Raw genomic sequence first — 16,742 nt, 5'->3', positions numbered from 1 at the left:
AACAAGAGTGAAACTCCGTCTCAAAAAAAAAAAAAAAAGAAAAGAAAAGAAAAGAAATCATTAATGTTTGTTTTGTGGTCTAACATAAACTGTCCTAAATAAATTTCGTGTACTATATATTACCTTGTTATTGGGTGAAAATATAGATGTCTTTTAGATCTTGTTGGTTTAATGTTGTTCGAGTCTTCTGTTGCCTTCTTTAGTCCTCTGCTTAGTTGGTCCATTCATTACTAAAAGTGAGATATTGAAGTCTCCAACTATTGTTTTCGAATTGTCTATTTGCCCCTTCAGTTCCGTTTTTGCTTTATACATGTTGGGGCTTTGTTGTTAGGGGAATATCTGTGTATAATTTTTATGTCTTCCCAATGGATTGATTGATCCTTTTACCATTATAAAATGTCCCTCTTTATCTCTTGTAACATATGTCATTTTAAAGTCTATTTTTCCTGATATTAATATAGCCAATCAAGTTTTCTTATGGTTGCTGTTTGCATGTTATATTTTTTCCATCCTTTAACTCACAACCTACTTTTAACCTTTGAATCTTGAGTGTATCTTCTGCACACAGTATATAGTTGAGCTTGGATTTTTATTTAGTCAGGAAGTCTCAACTTTTTGACTGGATCCACTCACATTTAATGCTATTATTGATAGAGTTGGATTTATGTCTGCCATTTCACTTTTTATTTTCTATATGTCTCAGGTCTTTTCTGTTGCTCTGTGCTTCCTTGACATCTTTTACACTAAATGAATATTTTCTAGTGTAATATTTAAATTCCTGCTTTTTGCATTTTTTGTTTGTTTTGGTGTTTTTATTTTGTTTTGTTTTTTTTCTTTGAGATAGTCTCACTCTGTCACCCAGCCTGGAGTGCAGTGGCATGATCTCAGCTCACTGCAACCTCTGCCTCCCAGGTTCAAGCAATTCACCTGCCTCAGCCTCCCAAGTAGCTGGGATTACAGGCACCCGCCACCACACCTGGCTAAATTTTTGTATTTTTAGTAGAGAGGGGATTTTGCCATGTTGGCCAGACTAGTCTGGAACTCCTGACTTCAGGTGATTCATCTGCCTCAGCCTCCCAAAATGTTGGGATTACAGGCATGAGCCACTACACCTGGCCTTAAATTTCTTTAATAGCCTCTTCACTGTTCTGTTTGTTTGTCTTAATGACTGCTTTAGGCTTACTATATTTATCTTATCAGAATTGACTTTAGATTTACACTCTAACTTAGTTCCAGTGGTATACAGAAATATTACCCCTATATAGTCTATATAGTTCTCTCTTTTTTTTTTTTTCTTTTAAGACAGTCTTGCTCTGTTGTCAAGGCTGGAGTGTGCTGGCATGATCCTGGCTCATTGCAACATTCACCTCCTGGGTTCAAGCAATTCTCATGCCTCAGCCTCCCCAGCAGCTAGGATTACAGGAGCGTGCCACCATGTCCAGCTAATATTTGTATTTTTAGTAGAGATGGGGTTTCACCATGTTGGCCAGCCTGGTCTTGAACTCCTGACCTCAAGAGATAGGCCTGCCTCGGCCTCCCAAAGTGCTGGGATTACAGGCGTGAGCCACCGTGCCCAGTGACTCCTATATAGCTCTATTTCTCTTATTCTTCTTTGCACTATTCTTTTTATATATATTACATCTACATATGTTACAAAACCAGCAGTACTTTCTTATAATTATTACTTTATATAGTTTTATGTCTTTTAAAGAAGCTGAGAGAAGAAAGGAGAGCAAGTATATATTAAAAGACTTTGTTTTATTAACTTTCTTACTTATAATTTCTGGTTCTCTTAATTTGTTGCTGTGGATTCCAGTTCCCATCTGGTCTCACTTGCTTAATCCAATACAGCTCTGCTCCCACTCACCTCCTGTGTGCTATTATTATCAAAATACATTACGTTTCTACATGTCTTGGCCCCACAATACGATTATATACAAATTATTTTTAAAATGTTAAGAGAAGGTGAATAAATATGCATTCCAACTGCCTTTCATAATGATCTAATTGCCTTTCCCAGAGCACTTTGGCTTCTGTGTGTGTGGATTCAAATTATGGTCTGAAGAACTTCCTTTAGTATTTCTTGTAGGGTAAGTTTCTTGGCAACAAATTCTCTGTTTTTGTTTATCTGGGACTATCTCTTTCATCGTTACTTTTGAAAGATAATTTTGCTGGATGTAAGATTCTTGCTTGGTAGTTTTTGTTTATGCATTTTGAATATGCTGTCCCACTGCCTTAGGGCCTCCATCGTTTCAAATGAGAAATCTGCTGTCAATCTTATTTGGTGTTCTCTTATATGTGATGAGCTGTGTTTCTCTTGCTGCTTTCAAGATTTCCTTTTTATCTTGAGTTTCAACATCTATCTTTTATGTATTTAGTTGTTGACCACTTTGCATTTATCCTACTTGGAGTTCATTAAGCTTCTTGAATGCATAATTCATGTTTCTCATCCAATTTGCAAAGCCTTCAGTGATTATTTTTGCACATTTTTTTCTGTTCCTTTCTCTCTTTCCTCTCCTTCTGTTACATATGTTATTGTGCATATGTTGGTGCACCTAGCTGTGTCCCACATTTCTCCAAGGCTTTGTTCACTTTTCTTCATATTTTTCTCTCTGTTCTTCACACTGCAAAATCTCTATTGACCTGTCTTCAGATTCACTGAATCTTCCTTTGGCTGGCTTAAATCTACTGTTGGGCCCCTCTAGTAAATTTTTCACTTGCACTTTTCAACTCCAAAATTTCCATTAATTTTTAAAAATAATATCTTCTTGTTTATATTCTCTGTTCATGAGACATAGTCATCACAGTTTCCCTTATTCATGTTTTTTGCTTTTGTTTTTCTTTTTGAGGTGTCATCTTACTCTGTCACCCAGGCTGGAGGGCAGTAGCACAATCTCAGCTCACTGCAACCTCCATCTCCCGGGTTCAAGTGATTCTTGTGCCTCAGCCTTCTGAGTAGCTGGGACTACAATCACCTGCCACGATGCCTGACTAATTTTTGTATTTTTAGTAGAGATTGGGTTTCACCATGTTGGCCAGGCTGGTCTCAAACTCCTGACTTCAGGTGATCCACCTGCCTCGGCTTCCCAAAGTGCTGGGAGTACAGGCATGAGCCACTGTACCTGGCCTAGCTTCCCTTATTCTTTAAGCATGGCTCCCATTATTTCTTCAAACATATTTATGGTGGTTGCTTTGAAGTCTGTATACGTCTGACCTCTGAGCACTCTCACAGGTAGTTTCTGTTGACTGCTCTTTCCCTGTGTATGGGTCACGTGTGTCTATTTCTTTGCAGGTCTTGAAATTCTTTGCTGGAAAAATGAACATTTAACCTGACATATTATAGCAACTTTGGGTTCTGATCACTACCAAAATCTCCGCTGCTTCTGAGAGCACTCTTAGGCTTAAATTTCTGCACACTATGTTATAATGAAAGTCAGTTCCTTTACTGACAACTTTAAAGATCTATGTTGTTATGACCTGTCTCTCCCTTGGACACAGTATCTGTGACACTGCTCTGGAGCTGGGGGGTGGGGACAATGACCCACTTCTCTCAGAGTAACCTTCTTGCTTTATGAGCAGGGCTGAGTCGGAGCAGTAGATGAAGGCCACGCAGTTCAAGCTGACAGAACTGAAATACAAACTCCAGCAGTGTGGCCTCTCTACACTAGCAACCATGAGTCTGTCTGCCTCTTAGCCTCACGTGGGCAGAAAGGGCAGGGAAGAATGTTCCAGGCCAAGGGGGCAGCAGTAGCAAAGGCCCAGGTCAGGAGTGAGCTTGGCACCTCAAGTGTCTGCAGGAGGCCTGAGTCTATGGATCCCAGAGGGAGGGACGAGGGGAGGAGACAGGGATGGAAGCAGGGTTAGATCCTACAGGGAGAGGGTGGACTTGGAAAGGATTTAAGTCTTGATCAAAAGTGGTGAGAGCCATTGGAGGGTTTAGGCAGGTTGGGAGTGACATGCTCTGATTCCTGTACTGAAAAGACCCTTCATTGGGATCCAGTGGGAGGGGCAGGAGGACACATGGGGCAGCCCTTCACACAGTCTTGTGCGCATCATGGTCAGTTGTGGGCACCTCCCAGGTGTGGGCCACCTGAAGCACCTGAATCTGAGGAGTGAGGACCCTCTAGGAACTTCCTGGCACACAGAAGTGTGTGTGTGTGTGTGTGTGTGTGTGTGTGTGTGTGTGTGTGCATGTGTGTGTTAAAGAGAGAGAGAGAGATTGTAATCTTAGCAGCCAAAAATCAGTGCCTATTGGGGTGTGTTGGGGTGAAGAGCAGGATTTTCCCCTTGAAGTTTCTGGATCACCTCTTGTGCACATGGGCAGGAAGTTCTCCTGGTTCTCTCCTGCTTCTTTAGTGATTCCAAGGGAAACCTGTGGCTTCAGGCAGGATGTCAGATGGGGCAGTGCTGGAGAAAAATGGGAAAATTCCCTGGAGGGTATCTTACACGCACCTGCCCAACACATACCTCCTCTACAGAGGGAAGAAGGGGGTGGAACAGGAAGCCCTCTACCTCAAACTAGGAGTGTTCACTAGCAAGAAGATTGGCAAGCCGAGGGCAGAGGGAAAGTTTGGTTAGATCACCTCTCCCCCCAAATCTGTTCTAGGCTTCAGAGCTAATGGCAGCCTTTCCTGTCAAGAACTGGGAAGGCCTCTCATTCTCCAACCCCCGCTCCACAGCACCCCCCTCCACACACACAACCTGTATTGGCTCATAAAGATCTGGCCTGCCAGTGCTCAAGACACCCTCAAAAATGGCCCAGACCTGGAGTTATGCATTGCCATTTTTAAGGTTCCATTTTGACACTGCAAGTCCTGTCCTCAGCAATCCCTTTCCTAGGATGGAAAACAAGAAAGTTTATCCACCTCCTAAGCTGATTGATAATATTAATATATAACATTAATTGAGAGAGCACTTACATGGAAGATGGCATTGAGTCCCTAATGAAATAGGGAATCATCTTATGAATGAGACTAATGAGGCTCAGAGAGGTTAAGTAACTGAACGTCACACAACTGGTAAGTGATAGAGCTGGACTTTGAACCCAGGTGGTCTGGCTCCAGTGCCAATACACATGATCACTTCACTGTGCTGTATCCTTGAAGGTGGCCATTAGAGGATTCATTTCCTCCTGGCAGTGGCAAACGTTTAACATCTCTAGAGGGGAAAACCCCTGTTTGAAGCATTTGCCAATTGCTGTAGTGTAAATACTCACCATTGCTGATTTCAAGCTACAAACATGATGTTACAGAATGTAGAGTTGGATACAGATACACACAATTAGCTCTCCCTAGCTGGTGCAGGCCACTAAGTTGAGTAGATTGAAAATTCAAGGAGGAACCAAGCTGGAGGTAGACAAGGGAGAATTTAGCATCTGTATTCTTTGTTCTTACATTGCTATAAAGAACTGTCTGAGACTGGATGATTCATTTAAAAAAAAGAAAAAAGAAGAAGAATTGGCTCACAATTCTGCAGGCTGTACAGGAAGCATGGCTGGGAGGCCTCAGGAAACTTACAATCATGGCAGAAGGCAAAAGGGAAGCAGGCATGTCCTACATGGCTAGAGTGGGGTGGGGGAAGGTGCCACACACTTTTAAACAAGCAGATCTCATGAGAATTCATTCACTAAAAGAAAAGTAAGGAAGAAGTTTTCCCCCAACATCCAATTACCTCCCACCAGGCTCCTTTTCCAACACTGGGGATTACAACCCCTCCTGAGATTCGGGACGGAAAACAAATCCAAATTATATCAGTGTTTTTGTTTTTGTTTTTTAGATGGAGTCTTGCTCTGTCGCCCAGGTTGGAGTGCAGTTGTGCAATCTTGGCTCACCGCAGCCTCCGCCTCCCAGGTTCAAGTGATTCTCCCACCTCAGCCTCCAGAGTAGCTGGGATTACGGGTGCGTGCCACCACACCTGGCTAATATTTTGTATTTTTAGTAGAGATGAGGTTGCACCATGTAGGCTAGGCTGGTCTCAAACTCCTGACCTCCAGTGATCCACCCACCTCAGCCTCCCAACGTGCTGTGATTACAGGTATAAGCCACTGTGCCCAGCCCATATCAATATCTTTTTTTAAATGTATTTTTAATTTAATTTTTTTTTAGAGACAAGGTTTCTCCATGTTGGTCAGGCTAGTCTCCAACTCCCAACCTCAGGTGATCCACCAGCCTTGGTCTCCCAAGGTGCTGAGATTACAGGTGTAAGCCACCACGCCTGGCCTCATATCAGTGTCTTTAAAGAGAATTTTCCCATCAATGGGCTTGTCAGAGCCTCCTGAAGAGCTGATTCTGATTCTTGTCTTACAGATACAGAAACTGAAGTGAGCTTTATGCAAAGTGAGCGTTATGCTTTTGTGCAACAGTCACCAAGCATATACCCTGAGTGGGGCCCTGGATGGAATAGACCAGCACTGAGGATGCAGAGTTGACCTGGATAAAGTTCTAGCCTGCCTAACGGAGCTTGTAGGCTGAGAACAGGAACACAGGCACACACACATGGCTCCACGGAGCCTCCGTTCAGGTGGCAAACATGTCAGCCAAGAGTGTGGGTTGCAGCCCCAGACTTCCTGGCTTCGAGTCCAGGCCATACCACTCACTGGCTGTTGAAACCACCTTTGCAAAAATTGTAACTAAGGAAATTATGACAGTGAAAGAGATCAGACCTAACTGACTCCATCTTGCTTTTAACCTTTAAGCTGTCCTTGTGCGTTCCTGGGCATAGGCTGAACTAACCTTGGAAGGAATTTAGTTTATAGTTTGACTCCGAAACAAGTTGACAATATCCCTTTCCTGAAAAGACCTGCTTCTTTCCTGGGGACCAGTATGCCTTTGTAGGATGAACAAATTAGCTACAAAATTAGAAATTAAGGTTTAGGGGCCATGCAGCCCCGCTGCAAAGGCCTGAACCTCCCCAAGTTGTTTCTGGGGACAGTATCACTATTGCAAAACCTAAGATCAGTGCTTGAGATATTTTGCAGACCCTGCACTACAGCAGCTGGTGGATCAGCTGACACCACCCAGATTGGTAATCTAGCTTAGCCGGTTCTGCAATCCCATCCAGGAACAAGGTGAACCCATTGGGCTGGGTTTGACCTTGGACTAGTTACTTAACCTTTCAGTGCCTCAGTTTCCTCATCTGTAAAGAGAAGAGATAATAATACTACCTACCTCATAACACTGTTAGGAGGATCATATGAATTAATGAATTAATGCATGAGTAAAGGGCTCCGAGCAGTGCCTAATACATAATAAAAGCTCAATAAATGTTAGCTGTTTTTATTACGTAGCTTCGGAAATGCAACTGCGTGTGCTCAGAAAGAGAGAAGGGAGAATGATGTACACAATGTGGGCGATTCTGCCTGGACATGATCCCAGCTGTGAGCAAGGTGTGGGGGTGTGGATCCACTGTTCAGAATCCCACACACCCCTGAGAGAGAACAGAACCTAAAATTACAGTCTGCAAATGCATGCAATCGCCACCATATACTGCTGTTCTTTATGATCAGTGCATTTATTGCTGCAAAGGACTATATTTAGAAAACTGCCCATATTTTACCTTATGGAAAGTACTCAGGGTATGAGCATATATCCTGAGTGGGGCCATGGATGGAAAGGATCATACCCACTCAGGGTATATTCTTTCCAAAGGCTGTTCTGCTGGCAGTTAGGAGTGGGGAAGGGAACACTAGACTCCCCAACCTCTGGACTCTGAATCCAGTGTTCTTTCTTCTGCTATCAGGACCCTGGGTGGTGGGACAACCCTGACATTCTCCCAAGGACCGTAGACTTCAGCTCCTGGCTCCCTACTCAGAAGGGAGGGGTGGATCCTCTAGGACAGCAGAACCTGAACTGAGTTCTCATTCTAAGAGGGTGTTTGGAGTAGAGGTGAAAGGGAGACAGGGATTCTAACCCCAGCTTCACAGCTGGCTCTCTCTGTGTGACTTCCTAAGCCTCAGTCTCAGTATATATAAAATAGAGGTAATGGCACCTATCTTGGTGTGTACATAGGTAAATATTCTGCGCACAGCAGCCGCCCCGGTGCGCATTCCCTTCCCTCCGCTCTCCTACGCAGATTGGCTGCAATGCAGCTTTGGGCCAGTAGGTGGTGGTGCCGCCCAAGAAGCAGGAAAAAAGGGCCAGAAAGGAATGCCTGGATGGTGGATGGACTGAGGTCCTGCTGATCCCAGGCCAGGAAGGGGGCATTCAGAGCCGAGAGAGGAGTCCAGGCCACTTGAGTGCTTGCCCATGCCCCACACATGCAGGCACACCAAGAGGCTCACATCCGTGCATAACCAAGGACCAACCTTGCACCTGAAGGAGACTTTTCATATACGAGCTCCTCAAATCTGCGCACTTGCCCTATGGATAGTGCCAATATGGTCCCATTTTACAGATGAGAAAACTGGGCCTAGAGAGGCAAAGTGACCTGCGCTAGGTCACCCAGCAAGTCCATGGCAGAGATGGATTTGATCCACTCCTGTAATGATATTAACAGCCAACCCCCATGTAATTCCTGCATGCGCTGATACTGTCCTAAGCTTTTTTTTTTTTTTTTTTTGAGACAGAGTCTCACTCTGTCACCCAGGCTGGAGTGCAGTGGAGCAATCTCAGCTCATTGCAGCCTCTGCCTTCTGGTTTCAAGTGATTCTCCTGCCTCAGCCTCCTGAGTAGCTGGCACTACAGGCGCATGCCACCACACCGGGCTAATTTTTGTATTTTTGGCAGAGACAGGTTACATCATATGGGCCCGGTTGGTCTCGAACTCCTGACCTTGTGATTCGCTCCCAAAGTGCCAGGATTACAAGAGTAAACCACCATGCCTGGCCTGTCCTAAGCATTTCTGCACCTATGAACTTATTTAATCCTCATGACAGCCCTGTGAGGCAGGTATGAGTGGCATTTTTAGTCTCACGTTACAGAGGAGGAAATGGAGGCACTGAGAGGTTAAGCAACTTGCCCAAAGTCACACAGCCAGAGCTGTGATTTTTAACTACAGTGTCTGTGCACTGAACCAGCCCACTCCCCTGGCCACCAGGAGCAGGCATAAGGCACACACACACCCCTTTCATACTCATGCACGCACTCAGGCTGTCATCCAAACTGCGGAGATTAATGGAACAGGGCCATGGGCACACTCCTCACCTGGCCCTGACACCGTCTTCGCCACTGACCACCTCAGGAGTCACTCCTCTAATAAAGACTTCCCCTCAGAAGGACCCTGTTAATCCTGTTTTCCCAGGACAGTCTCCTGCAGCCTCCCAGAAGCCATGGGGTCACCTCTGCCCTCACAGGTCCACCTGTTCAGTGAGGGGCAGGACAGCTTCTGGAGCAGGGCGGCTGCTTGGGCAGAACAGGCTGGAGAAGGGCAGGAGTGAAGCAGTGAGATCACAGAGGAGGTTGTGGCAATGGTCAGGGAGAGCAAAGACGGGGTGGCTGTGGACCCAGGTGGTGGCTTTGGAGGTGGGAGGACGTTCAGATTCTGGATTTAAAGAAGGAACAAACAGGATTTGATCGCTTTGATGTGTGGGCATGAGATAAATTGTTATCATATGTAATAAAATACAGTATCTATCAGCCGGGCATGCTGTCTTATGCCTGTAATCCCAGCACTTTGGGAGGCCAAGGCAGGTGGATCATGAGGTCGGGAGCTCGAGACCAGCCTGGCCAACATGGTAAAACCCCACGTCTACTAAAAGCACAAAAATTACCCTGGCCTGGTGAAGGGCGCCTGTAATCCCAGCTACTCGAGAGGCTGAGGCAGGAGAATCACTTGAACCTGGGAGGCAGAGGTTGCAGTGAGCTGAGATCGCACCACTGCACTCCAGCCTGGGCGACAGAGCAAGACTCCGTCTCAAAAAAAAAAAAAAAAAAATAGTATCTATCATTCTGTGTTAAGGAATCATTATCAAATTTTGCATAATTAATAATGTAAAACTTACTGGTTTAAGACAACAGTAAGCATTTACCTCGCAAACCATTGTGTGGATCAGGAATTCAGGATTGGCTTAGGAGGGTGGCTCTGGCTCCAAATTTTTCACGAGGCTGCGGTCATCTGAAGGCTTGAAGGGGTTGGCAAAGGGACTGGTTGTTTCCCAGGACCTTCAGTTCCTGTCCACGGGCTGCTTAAATGTCCTCATGACATGGTGGCTGCCTTTCCCCAGGGACAGCAACCAAGAGAGTGGACAAGATGAAAGCAGTAGTGCTTTTTTTTTTTTTTTTTTTTTTTTNACAGAGTCTCACTATGTCACCCAGGCTAGTGTGCAATGGCACAATCTCTGCTTACTGCAACCTCTGTCTCCCAGGTTCAAGCAATTCTCCCACCTCAGCCTCCCTAGTAGCTGGGATTACAGGTGCCCACCACCACACCTGGCTAATTTTTGTATTTTTAGTAGAGACAGGGTTTCACCATGTTGGCCAGGCTGGTCTCAAACTCCTGACCTCAGGTGATCCTCCCACCGCGGCTTCCCAGAGTCCTGGGATGACAAGTGTGAGTCACCACGCCTGGCCCAGATCTTTTTCATCTTGCACAACTGCAACCCTGTACCCATTAAACACTAACTCCCCATTCCTCCCTCCCCATAGGCCCCAGAACAACCATTCTACTTTCTGTCTCTATGAATCTGACTGCTCTAGGTACCTCAGATGAGTGGAATCCGACAACATTTGCTCTTTGGTGACTGGTTTATTTCACGTAGCATAATGTCTTCAGGAGTCATCCATGTTGAATCATGTGTCAACATTTCCTTCTTTTTTAAGGCTGAATACTATTCCATTGTGTATATGTGCTACATTTTGTTTATTCATTCAGCTGGACACTTGAGTTACTTCTACTTTGGGACTATTATGAGTAATGTTACTATAAATGTGAAAGTAAAAATATTCGTTAAAGTCGGCTTTTGATTCTTTTGGGTGGAATTGCTGGATCGTACGATAATTCTGGGTTGAATTTTTGGAGGAACCACCAAGCTGTTTTCTGCAGCAGATGCACCATTTTACATTCTGCTTGGGATGCACAGGGCTCCAACTTCTCCACATCCTCATCAATACTTGCTATTCTGTTTTGTGTTTGTTTTCTGTTTTTTGAGACAGAGTCTCGCTCTGTCACCCAGGCTGGAGGACAATGGTACAATCTCGGCTCACGGCAGCCTCCAGCTCCTCACTACAACCTCCAATGGGTTCAAGCCATTCTCCTGCCTCAGCCTCCTGAGGAGCTGGGATTACAGGTATGTGTTACCACACCCAGCTAATATTTGTATTTTTAGTAGAGACTGGGTTTCACCATGTTGGCCAGGCTGGTCTTGAACTCCTAACCTCAGGTAATCCACCTGTCTCAACCTCCCAAAGTGCTGGGATTACAGACATGAGCCACCATGCCCAGCCTGTTTTATTTTTATTTTTATTTTTTTAATAATCATCACCCTAATCGGTGTGAAGCAGTATCTCAGGTTTGCAATTTTGACTTGCATTTCCCTAAGGATTAGTGATTCTGAGTATCTTTCCCTGTGTTTATTGGCCACATGTACATCTTTGGAGAAATGTCTCTTCAAGTCCTTTGCTCATTTTTCCATTGGGTTGTTTTCTGTCACTGTTGTTTTTCCTTTCTTTGCAATTAAGTAACCTGCACACTGAGGCAAATTACTCATTTGGCCTCGGGTTCCTTCTCTCATCCTGCATCCAGGCCTGGCCCTGCCCTAGATGCCGGGGATATGGTGGAGATCAAAACCCAAAGATTTCTGCCCCATAGGGTTTCCTCTCCAGTGGGGCAATCAGACACTAGTGTGAAGTCAGATGACACAGCAGGTTTGGTTTTTTCTTTTTCTTTTTTTTTGACGAAGTTTTTTGCTCTTGTTCCCCAGGCTGGAGTGCAGTGGTACAATCCCGGCTCACTGCAACCTCCACCTCTCGGGTTCAAGCGATTCTCCTGCTTCAGCCTCCTAAGGAGCTGGGATTACAGGGTGAGCCACCACTACCGGCTACTTTTTTTTTTGTATTTTTAATAGAGACGGGGTTTTACCATGTTGGCCGTGCTGGTCTCAAACTCCTGACCTCAAGTGATCCACTCACCTCGGACTCCCAAAGTGCTGGGATTACAGGCATAAGCTACTGTGCCCAGCCTGGTTTTATATCAAGGGGCATCGGCAGGCAGCATCAGGCCTCCTCCAGCCCTTGTGCCTAGCATGTGAGCCCCTCACAGCAGGTTTGAAAAGTCTAGAGTTTCCAGCATTTAAAAAAAAATTGGTGAGTTAACATCAAAATCTAGATTTATAGCTTCTCTTGAAAAGCTGAAAGCTGAGACCACTCACGCTTGCTTTTCCACCTCGAAGCCGTCACCCGGATCCAGACACCACCTTAAAGAGGCTGCTTTACCCAGTTTACCCAAGATATTAACAACATCTCTCCTGTGGGCAGCCATCCAAAATCTGATCACTGCAGGGTACAGAGGTGTGACCTCCCTATCTCAGGCTGTGACATGTCCTAAGGGCTGGCCCAGCTCCTGATGGGACTGGCCAAGGCCTCTATTGCAACTGCCTAAGCCTGCTTCCCTGGCTCCTCCAAGATCCTAAGAGCACTCTCTGGAAAACCACCTATATTCAGATTTCCATCTCAGGGGCTGCTTCCCGGGACCTTGACCTTCAAGATGGGGCATGAGCTCACTGGCTCCCCACAGCCTCCTACTGGCCCACCTGAGTTTTTTTGTTTTCACCTCTGATTTTGTCCTGGGCAGGACCTAATCCAATAGTGATGGCAATAGAAGGAGCTTATTTTTCCCAGGCAGGAGCCATGTGCTAGACAGTATTCTCAGATATATTCGTTTCATCCTCACAATAGCTCTATGATTGTTACATACTTATTATTATTACTATTATTATTATTTAGACAGAGTCTCACTCTGTTACCCAGTGACAGTTACTCTGTTACTCCAGGCTGGAGTCCAGTGGTGTGATCTTGGCTCACTGCAACCTCCTCCTCCTGGATTCAAGCGATCCTCCTGCCTCAGCCTCCTGAGTAGCTGGGATTACAGGCACGTGCCACCATGCCCGGCTAATTTTTGTATTTTTAGTAGAGATGGATTTTGCCATGTTGGTCAGGCTAGTCTCATGATCCTCCCACCTCGGCCTCTCAAAGTGCTGGGATTACAGGCATGAGTCACTGCGCCCAGCCTACATACTTATTAAAATACCTAATTTTTTTTTTCTTTTTGAGATGGAGTTTCACTCTTGTTGCCCTGGCCGGAGTGCAATGGTGCGATCTCGGCTCCTCACAATCTCCACCTCCCAGGTTCAAGCAATTCTCCTGCCTCAACCTCCCGAGTAGCTGGGATTACAGGCATGCGCCACCACACCTGGCTAATTTTGTATTTTTAGTAGAGACGAAGTTTCTCCGTGTTGGTCAGGTTGGTCTCGATCTCCTGACCTCAAGTGATCCACCAGACTCTATCTCCTAAAGTGATGGGATTACAGGCATGAGCCACTGTGCCTGTCCTAAAATATCTAAATGTTTTTTAAAAACTGACAATACTAAGTGTTGGAGAGAATGCAAAATGGCATAGCTATATTGAAAACCAGTTTGTCAGTTTCTTTTTTTTTTAGACAGGGTCTCACTCTCTCACCCAGGCTGGAGTGCAGTGGCACAATCTCGGCTCACTGCAACCTCCGCCTCCCATGCCCCAGTGATTCTCTTACCTGCAGCGGTGATGTGTCATGGTTCTGCGGTTCTCTGGCTTTTAGAATTTCTGCTTCAGAATTCCAGAGGGCGGATGAGGCTGCACGCTTTGGAGCTGAAAGGGCAGTTGTCTGGGATGCTCTAGCCGGGTGGGGGAGAGGAGAGGACGTTGAAGGTGGATGAAAATAACGGGAGAGGGGTCTGACCCCTCTCCCCACAGAGCACTCACGCCCTGTCCCCAGGGACAAGGCCTCTGTCCCCTCCATTCAGTCACCCCAGCTGATGCCACTCACCCCCACCAGAGGCCTCCCCACCTCCCCTTATTGTCTGAAGGGCTCAGATGGAGGGGCCGCCCATTAACCCCTTCCTGGCCTCATTGCTTCACTCTGCAGCTGTCACACCTCCGGCCAAGGCCGGAGCAGGAGAGGACTTGGTAGTTAATCACAATTAGAGAGCAGCATGTCAGCTGCGAGGCTGGCCTCCTTCATCAGCTGCCAGCCGGCCTAGGCCGAGGGACAGCCTGCAGCAAACACAGAGCAGGTTCTGAGACCTGCAGAGGCAAAAAGAGGACGGTCCTTCCTGGTTCACTCCTGGAGACTTCCCCCAAAATCCCAGCCAAGTATCCTCCATTGTCACAGCTGCATCCTGTAGCTTTCAGTCCCACCAAGTGCCCCCTCACCAGCACCTGTGCCTGATCCTCACATGCTGGGCTTCTCCTCTCCACCGAAACGCCTCCTCCTCCAAGAGGCCTTCCCTGACCACCCTGGCTAATGAGGCACAGTTCCCCATCACTCTCTATCCCTTGCCCTGCTCACCTGTTTTGTTTTGTTTTGTTTTGTTTTTCCAAAGCACTTGCCATTAGCTGGAATTGCTTTAGATATTAACTGGTTTTGTGTGTATTCATTTCCTGGGACTATAGGAGCAACCATAGGCCAGTCGCAGTGGCTCACACCTGTCATCCCAGCTCTCCGGGAGGCCAAGGCAGGCAGATCATTTGAGGCCAGGAGTTCAAGACCAGCCTGGCCAACATGGTGAAACCCTGCCTCTACTAAAAATACAAAAATTAGCTGGATGTGGTGGCAGGTGCCTGTAGTCCCAGCTACTCTGGAGGCTGAGGCAGGAGAATCGCTTGAACCTGGGAGGTGGAGGTTGCAGCGAGCCAAGATCGCACCACTGCACTCCAGCCTGGGCAACAGAGTGAGACTCTGTCTCAAAAAAAAAAAAAAGAACAAAAAACCACAAACTGGGTGGGTTAAAACAACAGAAATTTATTCTCACAGTGAAGGAGGCTGAAAGTCTGAAATCAAGGTGCCCACAAGGCCATGCTCATTCTGAAGGCCCTAGGGGAAGACACTTCCTCGCTTCTCCCCAGCTTTGATGGCTGCAAGCCTCCTTGGCCTCCTTTGCCTTGTGGATGCATCACTCCCGTCTGCGCCTCTGTGGTCATGTGGTGTTTTTCTGTGTCTGTTTCCCTCTTATAAGGACATCAGTCATTGGAGTAACCTATCCTAATCCAGTATTACCTCATCCTGACCTGACTACATCTGCCTAAACCCTGTTTCCAAATAAGGTCACACTCACAGGTCCCAGGGTTGGAGCTGGGATGTATCTTTTTGGCAGATGCAATTCTCCCACAGCAGCTGTTTTTCTCTATATTTTCTTTCTTTCTTTCCCTTCCTTCCTTCCTGCTTCCTTCCTTCTCTTTCTTTCTTCTCCCTCCCTTCCTTCCTTTCTTCTTTCCTTCCTTCCTTCTCTTTCTTTCTCCTTCCTTCCTTCCTTCCTTCCTTCCTTCCTTCCTTCCTTCCTTCCTTCCTTTCCTTCTTCTTTCTTTCTTTCAAGACAAAGTTTCACTCTTTTTGCCCAGGCTGGAGTGTAATGGCACCATCTCAGCTCACCACAACCTCTGCCTTCAGGTTCAAGCAATTCTCCTGCCTCAGCCTCCCAAGTAGCTGGTATTACAGGCATGCACCACCACACCCAGCTAATTTTTTTTTTTTAAGTAGAGACAGGGTTTCTCCATGTTGATCAGGCTGGTCTCGAATTCCCGACCTCAGGTGATCCGCCTGCCTCTGCCTCCCAAAGTGCTGGGATTAAAGGTGTGAATCACCGTGCCCAGCCTTCTCTATATTTTCTAAGAAAGCAGAGCTCTGTTGGTTCTTGTCATGCAATGTATTCTTTATGCAACCATCATTTAAGTTAAACCATCATTTAACATTTTATCAAAGTTTCTATCCCAAGCCAGTTCTGGACCTGGGAAGAGGGGACTCTGCTGGGAGTCTCAGGGCAGGAGAAACCTGCTGTCTGAAGGGGAAACATGGAAGCAGGTTCCCCCATAAAGATGGCTCCCATGCATCTCCAGGACTCTAGGGTCCAGCTCACAGAGAGCTCTGTATTGATCTGACAGATCAGGAAGAGGGGAAGGCAAAGTGCGGCAGGTCCAGTGAGACCCAAGGGACCAACTCAGGCAAGGGGCTGGGGAGAATTCACCAAGGAGCTGAGCACTCAGGGAATGGCACGTATGCACTTAGGCAGACCAGAGGGAGCCAGGCACTGAGCTGTCCCTGCAGGGAACAGGAAAGTGGCTGGACAGGATGCTGCCTGGGCAGGGCCACGTAAGGCCAGGACAGCTCAGAGTCTGAACTTCGTCCAGATTGCTGGGAAGAGCCATTAAGAGATTTAAAACTTGGAAGTGGTGATGTCAAGTATGCATCTAACTGATCTTTTCAGTTTTCATTTTTAATTCCCTAGTACATTCAATTGGTTTAAGATTCAACAGGTATAACAGGATATGGCCCAAAGTGTCCCTTTTCCCCAACCCCTAGCTACCCAGTTCCCCTCCCATAGACAATCACTATTACAAGTCTCATCTAGACAGTCAATGCAGAGACAAGCACATTTCCTTGCTTTTTAAACATACCAGATTCCGTAATTTACACACTGTTCTGCGCCCCGCTTTTTAAAAATATCAAGGTATAATTTACATGCAGTAGAATGCACCTGTGTAATCAACACCCCAATCATGATACAGAATATTGCCAGCATCCCAAGTAATTCTTTTATGTTCCTTCCCAGTCCATCCCT

The 16,742-nt window shown here is 46.2% G+C and overlaps 1 long non-coding RNA gene across 1 annotated transcript in view; it reads right to left on the bottom strand.

The window, feature by feature from the left end:
* Positions 1 to 9,035: 9,035 nt before the first annotated feature.
* LOC119469244 overlaps positions 9,036 to 16,742 on the bottom strand; it is a 49,207-nt gene continuing 41,500 nt past the window's right edge. Inside the window, exons 3-5 of the long non-coding RNA XR_005198054.1 lie at positions 13,682 to 13,802; positions 9,965 to 10,145; positions 9,036 to 9,477 (exon numbers count right to left, since the gene is read on the bottom strand). This is a non-coding gene — a long non-coding RNA (uncharacterized LOC119469244). The remainder of the gene's footprint in view (positions 9,478 to 9,964; positions 10,146 to 13,681; positions 13,803 to 16,742) is intronic.

This window comes from Cebus imitator, unplaced genomic scaffold (assembly GCF_001604975.1).
Source record: "Cebus imitator isolate Cc_AM_T3 unplaced genomic scaffold, Cebus_imitator-1.0 Scaffold18, whole genome shotgun sequence".
Lineage (NCBI taxonomy): Eukaryota > Metazoa > Chordata > Mammalia > Primates > Cebidae > Cebus > Cebus imitator.
This window is presented reverse-complemented; position numbering and strand designations above follow the sequence as displayed.